Consider the following 15,506-nt stretch of genomic DNA (forward strand, 5'->3'; position numbering starts at 1 on the left):
ATACTCACGTTGAGTGAGACCGAGATCTACTTGCACGTCATTGAAAAAAGCACGAGTGATTGAAGGTTTTGTTTGTGCAAAATATAGATCAAACCTAGGTCAGACCAAATCATAACCAATAGTTGCACTCATTTTTCACCATTCCATTATTTTTCGAAATAATGGATCTCACATAAGGTGGAATTTAGACAATCAGCGAGACACTTACTTCTTCCAAGTAGAGGTGAACATTTTCATAAATATTATAGTCGAGTATCTCGATGATCCTAATTATTCAAGTGATCCTTTCTGATAACGATGACATATGATGACATGTATTTATCTTTTAACTTTCTATATGAATTTCCTCCAACCATATATACTTTTGTTTCGGTTGACCTTATATGTTACCAATGGAGATGTTATTTCTATCATGATGACTGTTTTAACCATGTAGAGTTCTTACCTCAACTATCCTTCCAAACTTCTACGAAAATGTCATCTCTATTTCAACACCAATGCATATTGATCCTAGTGAGGCTTTCTATCATGATCGTTATATTCTACAAGAATGAAAACAACTCAAGTATAGTTTAGTCATAGTAGAGGGAATTCACCTCCTCCTCTTTCTTTGTCTCCTTCTTTTCAAGTTTCTCCATTCCTTCAGTGAGATGGGCCTCATTTCTTTCTTTTATATTCTTGTTTTCCTTCGTAAGTTTAGGAAAATTCCTTTTGAAGTCCCCATATTCATTACACTCATAGAAATGTATCTTTGACATATCGATATTCTTCTTTTTTTTAGGACCAAACTTTCCAAACTTTCCTTTTCTCCTAGACATGGAAACATATTCTTGAACTTTTTCATTTTATCACTCTTTTCCTTCAACTTGGTTTCTTCAATTTTTCATAATGAATAAATATCATTGCATGGAGTAGCTTTCTTCTTTCCATAGATACTTGATACAATGTTTCCCCATTTGTGACGTAGTACATTGAGTACAATGGTTGTCATTTCTTTGTCGTACATTATTTCCCCTAACACTTGTAGTTGGTCTCTTATTTGTGACATCCTCATAAGATATGATGCTATCTATTCTTCCTTTGAAACACTCATTTTTTATATCTCAGTTCTCAAAGATATAACTTCTCCTACATTCCTTACAAAAAAAAAATTCTAACAACTTATCATCGATTTTTTTCGAATCCTTGATTGATTCTATGAGGATTATTTGAGCCCTTATTTCCCCTTTCATATACTTTGATAGTGCTTGAGCTTTCTATTGTGATGTTTTGGAGATTAAACCCTTAACATATCCAATAAGTTCACTATATGAGGATCAAATATATCCTCTTCTTCCATGCAAGGAAATAGGATGACCCAACCATTTTTTTTCTTTCCTTCTATAATGAAATTTTATTGATAGTAGATTTAGACATAAATATAAATATACTTACTTGTCAAGTGAATAGTCTCCTAGATGATTATATCTCTAACATGATGTCTTCTTGATGATGTTTATTCCTTGATGATTTTCTTCAAGGATGTTTGAGATGCGATCTTTGCTTCAGTGTGAGGGAGATCACCTTTATTTCTTTGATGATGATGACATTGTTTCTTATTTCCCCTTTAGATGCAAAAATGTAGAATATGGAGACTTAAAGGTGCTTCAAATATATACTCCTTTTTTCTTTCAGTGGAGGTAGGGTCCTTGAGGTCTTCTTCTCCTCGCGATGATGTAATACACGAGATGAGATCTCCTCCTTGGTGTTTCTTATACCTTCTTAATGACTTCCTTGTGCTCGACCCTTATGTATCCTTCTTCAATAATGATCTTTAATTTGCCTCTTCTTGTGTTGTCACCTTAGATATGATACCATGTTGAGAAATATAGGGTAGCTAGATTAGGTGATTTATCTTTCTTTGATAACTTCTTTTGATGTATTTTTACTTAAGTTGATTATATTATTCTTACACTTAGTTATTATTACTTTTCTTTATCACAAAAATAGCTACAAAACAATGAACATCAATACGACAAGAAGACACAAAATGTAGGCTATCAACCAGGGCTAAAATCTCTCCTTTGAGAGGAAAACCCACAAAAACTCTTCTATTATTATAGAAATTCAAATTTCTAATTCCAAGACATAAGACCATTGTCAAAGACCCCTCAAAGACAAATTCAAAATTTTTCTTAATGAACTTTTCTTTTAGCTATTTTGACCTAGCATCTTCAAACTTCGGCAATTTCCAACTTCTTTGACCCAACAATTTTGATCCCTAGAAAATTTCCAACAACTTCAAATTACCCAACAAATTTCTATAAACTTTGATTTTCCCAATAAATTTTGACTTTCCTAACAACTTTCTAGCAACTTCAAATTGCCCAACAAATTTCTTTAAACTTTGATTTTCCCAACAAATTTTGACTTTCCTAACAACTTTCCAGCAACTCAACTTGTCGAGTAACTCTCTAGCACTTCGACATGCTCAACAAATTTGACTTTCCCAACAACTTTCCAACAACTTCAACTTCCCAATATTTCCTTTTGTAACTTCAATTTTTTTGTATTTAGGTTTCCCTAATCTTCACACTTGTCACGACAGGATAGTCCTAAAATAATATTCAAAGATTTCCTTCCTTTATTCCTCCTCTTCTTCACTCTCCTTCTCTTCCTTGATCGAATTTATTATGGTGAGTTAGTGCTCTTCAAGTGAGACTGATGTCTCTTATATATAGGTTTCTTTTAAGGCCAAATTGTTGTAGATGAGGCTGTCTTGATCCTTCTTGTACGCTGGCTTGTTTGACAAGGTATTGGAAGGTTTTTATCATATTTTTTACTTTACAAAAAATATTTACAAGATACAACATGCCAAAAGGGGTCTTATATGTATGACAATGACTACTTTGACTTCATAATTCTATGACAAACCTAGAAGCACTCAATGAGTTATTTACCTATAAATAAATTTACCTTGATCATGAAACCCATGCATCAATAATGACTAATAAATTTATTTTCTCTTTCATATCAAATATATAAAATCATGATGACAATATATATTATGAAGAACAAACCCAGCTACATATTTTAACATGACCTAATGACTAGTAGGCTATCGGGTTGTGTTATAATCAAGCCACTAATAGAAAAATGGAGTCCATTCCGTTTGAGTGAATTTTGTTCCATAATTGAGAAAAGTAGCCAAATATTGGACAAAAAGAGGGAAAATAGAGAGGATTTTTTCATTGTTTCATCCCACGGGCCATATGTCTCACTTATTTTCACTTGAATCCATTTTCAATTCATATAAAGAGAGAAAAGCAGTCTCACCTACCAGTAGGCGTTTCTCCTGTAAGTGTTTCCCAAGTTATATCGTGTGTTAATTTGTGGTTTGTGAGTTCAATTTCATTGTTCTCTATTGTCTGCATAATTATAATTTGCATGCATACACAATGAAAAATAATTTACAAGATAAGAGAATGAATAATTCCATAGTTATTCATATTTCAAGAAATTTTCAAGATGGAACTACGTATAGGATTAATATCCCATCCAAGATTTTGGGTGGACCCTCCACACATTATTAGGGACTAGAGAATGTTGAATGGGTGGAGGGTCCACCTAAAACGTTAGATGGGATATTAATCATATATATAGTTCCATCTTAAAATTTTCTTCAAATAATTTATAGGTCCAAAAGCCTATGATTAATAAACCATCATAGTGTAGATCTCAGATTTCCAAATATATTTTAGTACATATGTTGTGATGAATTGTCTAGTGAAATATCCATGGTAATTTATGGATTAATAATTATGGTATTAATATCATTACTATTAAACTAATATCTTTACATTTATACCATTATTATTATATTGCATTATTATTCATATATTATTACTATATTGTATTATAATAATTATATAACTATTCTATATATAGTATTAGAATTTTCTATAATCTTAAAATAAAATCTCATGAACTTTTGAAAATCCCTTGATATCATAGACTAAGACATTACATGTTTTCCCCTTAATATATGTTCTTTTAGCATGGTCACACATATCCTTTAGAGCAGTGTGACTGGTCATTATTTGTAGCACTTGCAACATGTGATAGCCATTTGTTGGACTCTTGCGAGATCATGAAAACTATTCTAGCCCTTGAAATTGACCATCCCAAGGAGGATTTGTATGGGATAAGATTAACAACTCATTTGTATCACCATGAAATTACCTTCAAACTTGAGCTTCACCCATCTCAGTTAAGACTTCAAGCTCATCCATTCATCCCAGAATAGCATCTCATACATTATAAAATAAAGGCCACACCAGAGGAAACGACGAAGATTAGAAAACTAATCTTATGCTATTAATATTTTAATTATGATTTCGAAGGAAGGACTAAGGATAAGGAGTAAGGGAGAACTTCAACCAAATCAAGACAAAACATGATATGTATATTGTAATGTTATTATTTTTTTATTCATGAGATGGATTTGTATGGTTTCCATCTCTCTATTTCATTTTGTTCATGTGCATAATATTTGATAGTTGATCTAATATCATTAAATATATTCTAATAAACTCGGATGAAACATCATTTTCGCACTCACATTCTCCATGTGCAGCTTTTGAATACCAAAATTATTTGAATCTAATTTTTGGAAAGAAATTTCTTTTGTGCTCGATTTTGAAAGTGAGTTTTTTGGGCTGAATTTTGAAAGTGAGTTGTTTGGGCTAAAGTTTGAAAGTGAGTTTTTTTAGGGTGAATTTTGAAAGTGAATTTTTCTAGATGGATTTTGAAAGTGATTTTTTTAGCTGGATTTTGAAAGTGAATTTTTTGGGATTGATTTTAAAAATCTACAAAAATTTAATTACCATGGGAAATCAAATAAATTGCAAGAGAAAATATGATCGAATTAGATACATTGAGGCTCATATAGAATATTGGAGAAACTATTACAAAAGAAAGAAGGAAGAAAGCTTAAATATTGAAAGGGAAAATCAATCTCAACAAGAAGTTGAACCAGGTATGTAAATGTAGATATTATAAATGATATTTAAAATTTAATCGTTGATTATGGAATTTTATTTCTATTTGATGAACTAATTTAAAAATTATTTTGCAATGTAAAAAGAGAGATATTTTTCTCATAACATTGATGATGAGATTGAAAATGTTGAAAGACAAAGAGAAGAAGAAAATGAACCAACAATTTATGATGGTGTTGAAGATGTTGAAAGAGATTCAAGTGAAGAAGTTGGAACACCTTTAGATATGTATATATATGTCATGTATTATTGAAATTATACATATTTATTAGTTTCAATTTCATGAAATCTATTTTTCAATTTAACTAGTTAATGTATATTTATACTCATTTACATTAAATTCTCATATGTACAGATGAAATCAATATCGACGATGAGATGTTAGAAAATGTTGACAATGGAACATATGGAGATTAAAAACTTGAACATGTTATATTATATCTTGTTAAGCTCATTATCGATAAGTTGTTCAAAGATGAAAATGTGACATTTCAAGATCAAATTTTGATAGATCCCTTAACATCATAGAAACTAAAAGAAGCTACAACATTATTGGGCAATTGAAAATCAACGAAAGATAAAAGGGTGAAGGAAAATGTGATTCAAAATATAAATATTTCTCTACAATCAATTTGAACATCTAGAAAGAAAAGTGATCTAGATGCATGTAGAATAATACAAATGGTAGTTGTTTCAACAAGTACTAAAGAAAATCATTTGGTAAAAATTATGGAAAAATCATTAGGGACCTCATGAAAAACATTGCAAAAGAATAGGAAATTTCGATTGAAAATAAATGAAAATGATGAGCTTTCTTATTGGACAATTATTTGTGGGAAACAATACAAAAGATAGACTTGGAGAATATGCTAAAAAAATAATCTATCAATATTGGATGAAGAACTCATGTCTTTCACCAAAAGTAAGGGATGTCATGCAGTGAATAATAACATGAAATAAATATGAAGAACATGTAAAACATATCTTGGACACCATTTAGATAGATTTGTTCAATAAGTACATAGAAGAGAATTCTGGAATTAATGTCTGAATTAGTACTTTTTTGCAGTAAAAGATATGGTATGTTAAACCTATCATTGTACACGACACTTTTTTATGTCCTTATCATGTGGAATTTTAATTATATTATGACACCTCCCTTCATTTTGGTAAAAAAAAAATGGAAACATTCACCTCCTCCTTCCACTATCCACGATTTTGTATCCGAAATTCTATGTGGAAGAGAAAATCATGGATTATTTTACCAAAAGAAATCTGTTGGTGGTAAAAAATGTAATCATTGTGGAAATTTGACTTTCTTTAATGAAAATATCCTATTGATATGAATTATCAATCATTTTCCAACATAACAGTGAAAGGGAAGAGATATGAATATATCCATACATCGATTAGTTCAAGTAGTAGTACAAGTGTTAGAAGGATTGATTCACAAGAAGAAATTTTTGTGATATATTTTTTGAAGAAGTTTGAGAAATTTTTTTTATAAATACACAAAGAATTCTCATAGATCTCGATGCCAAGACCTGCAATTCAAAAAACCCCGTGAAATTTTTCCTCTAGGGACCATTTTGTCTATAGTTGATTTTGCATAAAATTACACATTTGTTGCACAAAATGAAATATAAAGTGAATATTATCATTATGATCAAGCCTCTATGCTTGTCCATGTTCTATATAGACAAGTTAAATAAAATGTTCATAACATAGAAATCATTGGTGAGAATCGACATGTTATTAAAGAAAATCATTTTTATATCAACGATGATCTTACACACGATACATATTTTGTACACAATTGGTTTTATAAGATTTATGACTTATTGAAAGGTTGTGGAATAAAATTCAATGAACATTGGATATGGTCTGATAGATGTGCATGTCAATTCAAATATTCATGGTCATTATTTTTATTGTTGCGTCTTCATATGAAAACCAACATTAAACATTTTTGGTATTTCTTTGAGACTAGTCATGGAAAAGGAGAACATGATGGTGCATGGGCATGTATAAAATGAGCACTTTGAAGATATCAAATGGGCCACTCTGCAAACTGACTTGTCTTAGTTGAACAAGTTGTTCAATGGTTCATTGTTGCACTAAGCCATGAGACTAGCCCATCAAGGGAGATATGCAGGTATGTACATATACATTAAGTTGAATATATTTTTAATACATCATAAAAAAATATTCTAATTTTAAACATTTATAAATTATATACTTTAAATAATTGATCGATGATTATCTTTTATATATAAATTGTATTTTAAATAACATATTTAAATTCTTACTTGAATTTAATATACACTTTTTTTGGCATATTGGAATCCAAGATTTAGATAGGATGATTACATATGAAGCTGAAATAGTAAAAGGGAGTCAAAAATTGCATTCAATTAAAACAAAGTATCAAAATGCATTTGCATTTTATAGAAGAAAAGAATCATGTTTTTGTCATGTTTGCATCTAGAGGACACATAATTCAATGATGCTTGTGAAAACGATATGTATGTGAAATCTTGGCAACATAAATAACATAATACAAAGAGAAAAATGTCGCTTGCAAGCTTCAAAGCAATGGAATCAGAGGAGACTATAGTTTCATCTAAAGGTGATCAAGTTTTTGATCTTGTTAAAGAAGCTAACATTTTGATTGTTTTCAAAGGATATATATATATATATATATATATAGCATTTGATTTTCTTACCTATTTAGATCTATCTTTTAACTATTGTCTAGATACTTATACACAATCATTTTAAAACACACACACACACAAATATATATATATATATCTATATATATATATATATATATATATATATATGTATATATGTGTGTGTGTGTGTGTTAAAATGATTGTGTATAAGTATCTAGACAATAGTTAAAAGATAGATCTAAATAGGTAAGAAAATCGAGAGCATGTTCAGAACTAATTTCTTGTTAATTATTATATGAATTTACACTTTTTTTATTATGCTTTAGATGCTTTTTCTATAGTTGCATCGATTAAAAACATAGAAAATTTCAAGTATTATTTGATGTGGTGCACTAAATGAAAGATGAAGTTATTAGAGGACTATGATGATAATGATTTTATATGTGAAAGAGGATTTATTATACTGAAAGGATATTTTTTCCAAGAAACTCATTAAATCGAGAGTTATGTTTACTTTCAAGACTATCAACCTAATGTCATAGGTTGTCAATATAGTCACATGGTGTGTGCAGGCCACATAAAGTTGATAGAAGTTCAATCAAGAAAGTAATCAAAAGTTAAAAAATGGAGAATATCAAAATCTAAGCATGAACGGATCATTGACGATGGAATTCCATTAGAATTTTTTTAATTGAACTACCTAACAATATCTTCTCCTTGTATTCATCTTTGAGAAAGAGTTCAAGTAGATTGTTACGCTTTCTTTTTGTGCACTCTTAAGTTATCCACTCTAGCTAGTACTAAGTATTCCAAAATTGTTTTCATTAATATGGTGGTTTTTTTGTTAAGTTTTAAAAAGATATTCAAACATCCCAAGTACTAATATAATTCAAGGATGTAGCATATCACAAATTTCTCATTTGTTGTTGATTACACCTATCATGTTTTCATGACATTTTTCTTTTTTTATGTCGTCACATTATCTTTCCAAATATTTTTATTGTTATATTAGTAAAATTATTTACTTTATTAAAATCACATTACCATCAAAAATGCATTATTAAAAAATACACTTTATTGCGTTTGTCCTATACATGCAGTGCATACAAATCCTATTAAATCTAACAATGCTTACTCCACACATCATTTAATTTTTCAAAATTTCATTTACTTTAATGAAAAAATTGTTATTAATGCAACTTTATTTGATTCAACATTGCAATTTTTAATTCCCAATCTCTAAGATTTCTCAAATTTCATGAGAAATACAATTTAATATCTGAAAGTAGACTTTAAGAGAAAAACAGTAATTTAGAATGTATGTTTTATTTAATGAAATTTATATCATGTTTGCATTGAACAACTTTATATTAAAAGTTAGGTATCATGCCACATCCATAGTAGTTGTTCTATCATAATATGATGACTAATCACGAATGAAAACTCTATACATGTACCATGTTTTATAATGTGCAAATTTAAATTATATGATTGTTTTACACATCTACACCATTATAAGATTCATGAATTCAAAATGTACCATGTTTTGTAATTTGAAATTTTACTATTCATTAAACAACTTGACAAAACATCTCTAAAAAACCTAAGAATCAACCCAAATCCTTATTATCTTCTACTAACATTATAAGAATCATCATGCAAAATGTACCAACTAAGTGCAAATTTACAAACATTGCTTCATATTCATGAGGTTATATGTAAAACCCTTAAGAATCAAACCATGGATCATGAAAAATGTACTATGTTTTAAATAATGTTTATTGTTGATTAAACATGCAAAATATAAATTGAAACCTTACATCAAACAAAGAGTTGAAAACAAGCAAAGGTTGATCCATGAGAACTTTGGTGGGTAATAATGAAATCCAAACTGGCATGCATTCTACTTATAATTTAAGTTGAAACATACATCACTTTAAAAGTTGGTATGGGGAAACTATAACTATTACAAATGGTATCAAAAGTTGGGTTCTAAAAATCTACATATGTGAGCCATGCAAAGCAAATAAAAATTTACTATAGTATGTTTGCTTTGAACAAATTTCTATTAACCATTAAGTATCAATAGCCCTTCTATACAAGATGATGATCTATTCATGAGTGAAAAATGTATACATGTAGTAGATGTTTTATAATGCACTCTTAAGTTATATGATTTATTTATACATCTAAACCATTATAAGATTCATGAATGAAACATGTACCATGTTTTGTAATTCACAATTTTTGTAATTTTTTAAATTTACAAACATTGGTCCATATTCATGAACTTAAATGTAAAACCTTTAAGAATCAAACCATGCATCATAAAAAATGTAACATGTTTTAAATAATGTGTATTGTTGATTAAACTCACAAACTATAACTTGAAAGCTCACATCAAACAAAAAGTTGGAAGTTAACTGGAACAACCATGGAAAGGTTGATCCATGAGAACTTTTCTGGGTAATAATGAAATCCAAAATGGCATGCATTCTACTTATCATTGAATTTGAAAAATACATCACTTTAAAACATGGTATGGGGAAATTGTAACTATTACAAAGGGTATAAAAATTTGGGTAGAAAATTTATATTAAAAGTTAAGTATCAACCCACATAAATAGTAGCCCTTCTATACAAGATGATGATCTATTAATGAATGAAAAATTATCTATAGTTATCCAATTGTTTTAGACATCTACACCATTATAACATTCATTCAAATGCAAAATATAACATGTTTTGTAATTTGCAACTTTACTATTGATTAAATAACTTGACAAAACAACTTTGAACAAAACCTAAGAATCATCTACTAACATTATAAGAATCATCATGCAAAATGTACCATGTTTTATAATGCAATTTGATATTATTTTTTCCTTGAACAACTTTATATTAAAAGTTAAGTATCAACCCACATCCATAGTAGCCCTTCTATACAACATGATGATCTATTCATGAATGCAAAATGTATACCATATTTTGTAATGAAATTTAAAGTTATGATTGCATTTTGGACATCTACACCATGATAAGATTCATGAATGCAAAATGTACCATGTTTTGTAATTTGCAATTTTACTATTCATTAAACAACTTCACAAAACAACTTCACAAAACCCAAGAATTGGAAGAAATTACATATTATCTTCTACTAACATTGTAAGAATCATCATGAAAAATGTACATAAACTCCAAAATTAGCATATTAAATATCAATTCATAATAAATATTTATATTTAAAATATGTCCAAAATTTATATCATCATAAAAGTAAATATAATAAAAAGTTGTCAAATAAAAATATGCATCAAAGTGATCAATTAATAATAAATATTTTTACTTTAAATGTCCAAAATTTATATCATCATAAAAGTAAATATAATAAGAATATTGTTAAACAAAAAATTGCATCAAAGAGAATCTCGTTAAAATATATGATCTATCAAGATCCTCGTAATCTAATCAGAATCATGGGTGCCCTGCACAACATGTGCAATATGATTCTACACATAATATCGTGTACTTTAAAATTAAATTTTAATGTTTTAAAATTAAATGATAATTTAATTATCAATTTTTTTTAATAGAAGGTTTCAAATTCCATGCAATACCTCATTGTGTTCCCTCTGCTTTGTGCCCTCATGGATGCCATGTACAATACATGTACATGTATACATTAAAATTTTAAAATTGCACACGAAAATGCATAAAATCACAATATTAAAAAAATTGTTACAACTTTTTTCAAATTGTGTAGACGATCATATCCCCATAGATGACTCCATCGCTAATATCGTTGTAGAAGGGAAATTGTCTCCACAAACCTAAAATTCAAAAATTTTAAAAATGTAAGATAGAGATCTCATTTTTTAATGAAACTTTCTTCAATTTATATAAAACAAAAGTTAAATATTCAATACTTGTGACAAGTGAATATTTGACACATCTTCTAATAGGGAGGAAGAGAGTGGTATTGTGTTGAGGACACTGAATGGAATCGAAATATGTTAACATTTAATTACATATGTAGTTATTTATTTTTTCAAATATGTCTTCATAATACCAATATAATAAAAGTTAAATAACATTATCAACATTAAATCTTCAAAAAAAAAACTATCATCTCTCAACATATATTGATTGGATCCTGAACCTGGGACTGTGATATTATCTAAATTTTCTTTCAACAAATGAATTAACTGAAAATGGTGAACATATGATACATTCATGTTAGAGTATATCTGAAAAAAATTACAAAATGTATGTGAATCAACATTAACACATGCATTACATTACATTAAAATATCCACCCTAAACATTAACACATACCAATCCCATTCCCTCTTCATCATGACCAAGTAGGTCTTGCCAGCCATCATGAAAAGCCTTCACATATGATTTAACCTCTTTAATATTCATATTATCTACGTCCTCATATTATTTATATACAAAAATATCACTTGAATTAGCTTGTTCTCTTTTTCGATTTAGACCAACATCAATTCTAGACAATGCAATCTATATGTTGTCTATAATGGCATTCCTTGCTTCTCAACAAATCTAAGAAGTGATATCCATCTCCAAATGCAAAGTTACCATACATGGAAGTTGAGGTACCAAAGGTGGGAGAGGATGAGGCAATTCAATATTCCTTAATGCACCCTTATGTTCATATGTTTGACCTCTCCTAGTACTATAAAATTCAGATGGAAGGCCAGTATCATCAGCTTTCATACCCAAAAATAATTTTGCATAAAATAAGTTTTCAAAATAGTTTGGAACCTCATCATTCCATGGTACCTTTCCATACACTGTAAGAAACCTACATATAAATGGTTGTATATATCAGGGTTCTTGAAATACTACACCTTTAACATCTTTCTTTTTTACACTTGTTTGAAAATAAACATAGATTTGGCTTGTGCTTTTGTAACCATTCTACTTATATCGGCCCATTTGTTGGGATCCATTATTGTTTCCTTTCTATGACTCATGATATCTATAAAGCAATGAGTTGGTGGTGCAAGGTTCTTGTAAATATCAAGAAATGAGCTTAGAGAGTGCACAACTATTTTAAGCTTTATCTACTATCTACAGGGAGCTCCAAACTCGCAAGATCTTTCCTCAATTTTCAATAATGAAATATGCACCTTTGTAACATACATTGTTGGATGTTGTTTCCCAAGGAAGCTCATCAAGAATATCAGATGGAAAGGTGGTAGTTGGTGTATGGTCTTCTTCTTCAATTTCCCTGTTTCACCTATGTTGACTTCGATCAACATTTTGAACCCCCCCCCCGCTTTAATATAATTACACAAATATTCAAAAATGTGAATGTATTTATATGCATGTAAGATATACATGTACATGTATATGTACATACACTTCATTTACATGTAAAAATTTGTTTTAACATAAAAAAAATTAAATTATATAATTTACGAAAATGATGACAATTATGATGATCTGATTGAGATTCATGACCACTCGGAAATGGTTGAGCAACATCACGACCGATTACATGATTTGATTTAGATTTTTGACCATGAGGAGAATGTTTACCACCCTCACATGATGACCTAGTGAGAGATTCTTCTAAAAAAATACTAATTATAATAAATTAGTTAAGTTAAATTGACAAAAATATATTCAATATATGTATGTACATATGAATCTACATATTTATCATTTTAGTTAATTCACATAAAAATATATATACCATACCACCATGATGTGAATGATGGCCCTCCATTGATTGATCTAATACTCTCTTCTACCTAGCGAGAGATGCTCCTAAAAAATATGGAATTTATTTTAATTTGATAAAGCTAAATTGAAAAAAAAAAACAATTCAGTATGTATGTAGATATGATTATGTGAATATTATTTCAAAACTTGCACATAAACATATATATACCACGATCATAATCTAGTGAATGATGGCCCTCCCCTATTTCATCTGATACTCTCCTTGATCGATGACCAATCTCGTCAGCATGCATAGAAAGTCACCCTCTAGTCGATGCATGAGACTCAGATGATGCTTTATGTTGTTTACGCCTCAAAGAATGAGGTATAATAACTCATGTGATGATCCATGCCCTTGATCCATATTCATGCATATACATATACATAGATATATATATATATAGCTGTATATGTATGTATGTATGTATGTATGTATGTATGTATGTATGTATGTATGTGTGTATTTGTATAAATAAAAAAAAAAAACCAAGTTACCTCATGCATTTAAAAATATTTAAAATTACTATTTAAAAAGATAAATAATTCTAAAAATTAATAATACAAGTAAATGTAACTATCCAAGGATTTATTCAAAATTATTTTGTGTAAATTCTTTTTCAAATATATTGAAGACTAAAAACACAAATTTTGAAGTGCACATTTTGAGAATTAAATACAAATTTTTCTGAAACATGTCAAGTTCACCAAGTTGTGCTTACATAGTAGGTGAACACTTAGTAAAATATTGAAAGAAACGCATGGTCATTAAAATCACCACATTTATAACTAAAAAACACACACATATAAAAGAAATCTTACAATTTCCATCAATAATTTTTTATAGATCTTCTTGACAACAATTCATTTTTCACAGACAAATATTGAATTGGCATTGTTGCATATAGTAGATCACTAGACATCCTATTAACATTTCCACAAAGACTTATGCTAAATGATTGAAATTGACTAGTTATAATTTTTTCTTCTCCATGCAGTTGTTTTAACTTCTCCTTTCTGACTTCTTACACGACTTTCATTTGGTTGCACACAAGTTCAGAATTGGTGAAGACCACAATTCCATTGGATCCATACTCCCTAGTTGTTCCTAAGCCTTCTACTAGTGCAATATAATATGCTTCATTGTTTTTCTTTCCTTCTAAGTACATTACTTTGCTTTTGGAGGATTTTGTTCATCGCAATATTTTATAAAACTTAAGTAATCATGGATTTCCCTGGATTGGGATAACAAGAAACTTCTATGATAATTTCCATTTTTCAACCATGTTTAATGGGTTTTCTGATCCCTCTAAAAAAAATTCAATAAAATGAATAATATATTTTTTCTTGCAAATTCCTTAGATCATGGGAGAATGATGAAAATAAAATATATATTGTGATGGAATGATGGAATATTACATGATCTATTGTGATGAATTGTCCCAATGGAATAATAATGGTAGTTTACAATCAATTCAATTTGGAAAATGTCTTAACAAATGTTCTCATGTTGGAAGGCACAAGAATAATATTGAAACACATGCTACACTACATTGATTTTCGATGAAGAGAAAAATATTTTTCATCGCCAAAAATTAATGCTATTTTAAACCCAAGCTAGAGCCTCTAACCCTGTAATAGTTATTCCCATGACTCTCCATACCCCTAAGACTAAAATAATTATTAGTACTTCCTTGCATAATGAGATTTCTTCACTATTAAATGAAGCTTATACTTATCAAGAGAATAGAAATCCTTGAAATTAGAAATATATTGTAGTGTTTATAAAGTTTGAACTATACCAAAGGTTAACTTATCAATGGATATTTTCCATCGTGTTCTGTATGATTTTTTTGCAAAAATTTCCACATTTAAAAAATGTGTATCCACATTAAATCAATAAAAAACTAATTTTTAAGGGATTTCATCTTCTATATAAGTCATTCAATTTTTCTATGAGGTAATAATTTTTTATTGTTGATCATGCCACTAAGTACAATCGCATTCATAAATCCTATATTTATCTTCAATATTA

Source organism: Pinus tabuliformis, chromosome X (genome assembly GCF_031772625.1).
Source record: "Pinus tabuliformis cultivar Carrire ecotype Pingquan chromosome X, CPIR1, whole genome shotgun sequence".
Taxonomy (NCBI): Eukaryota; Viridiplantae; Streptophyta; class Pinopsida; order Pinales; family Pinaceae; genus Pinus; species Pinus tabuliformis.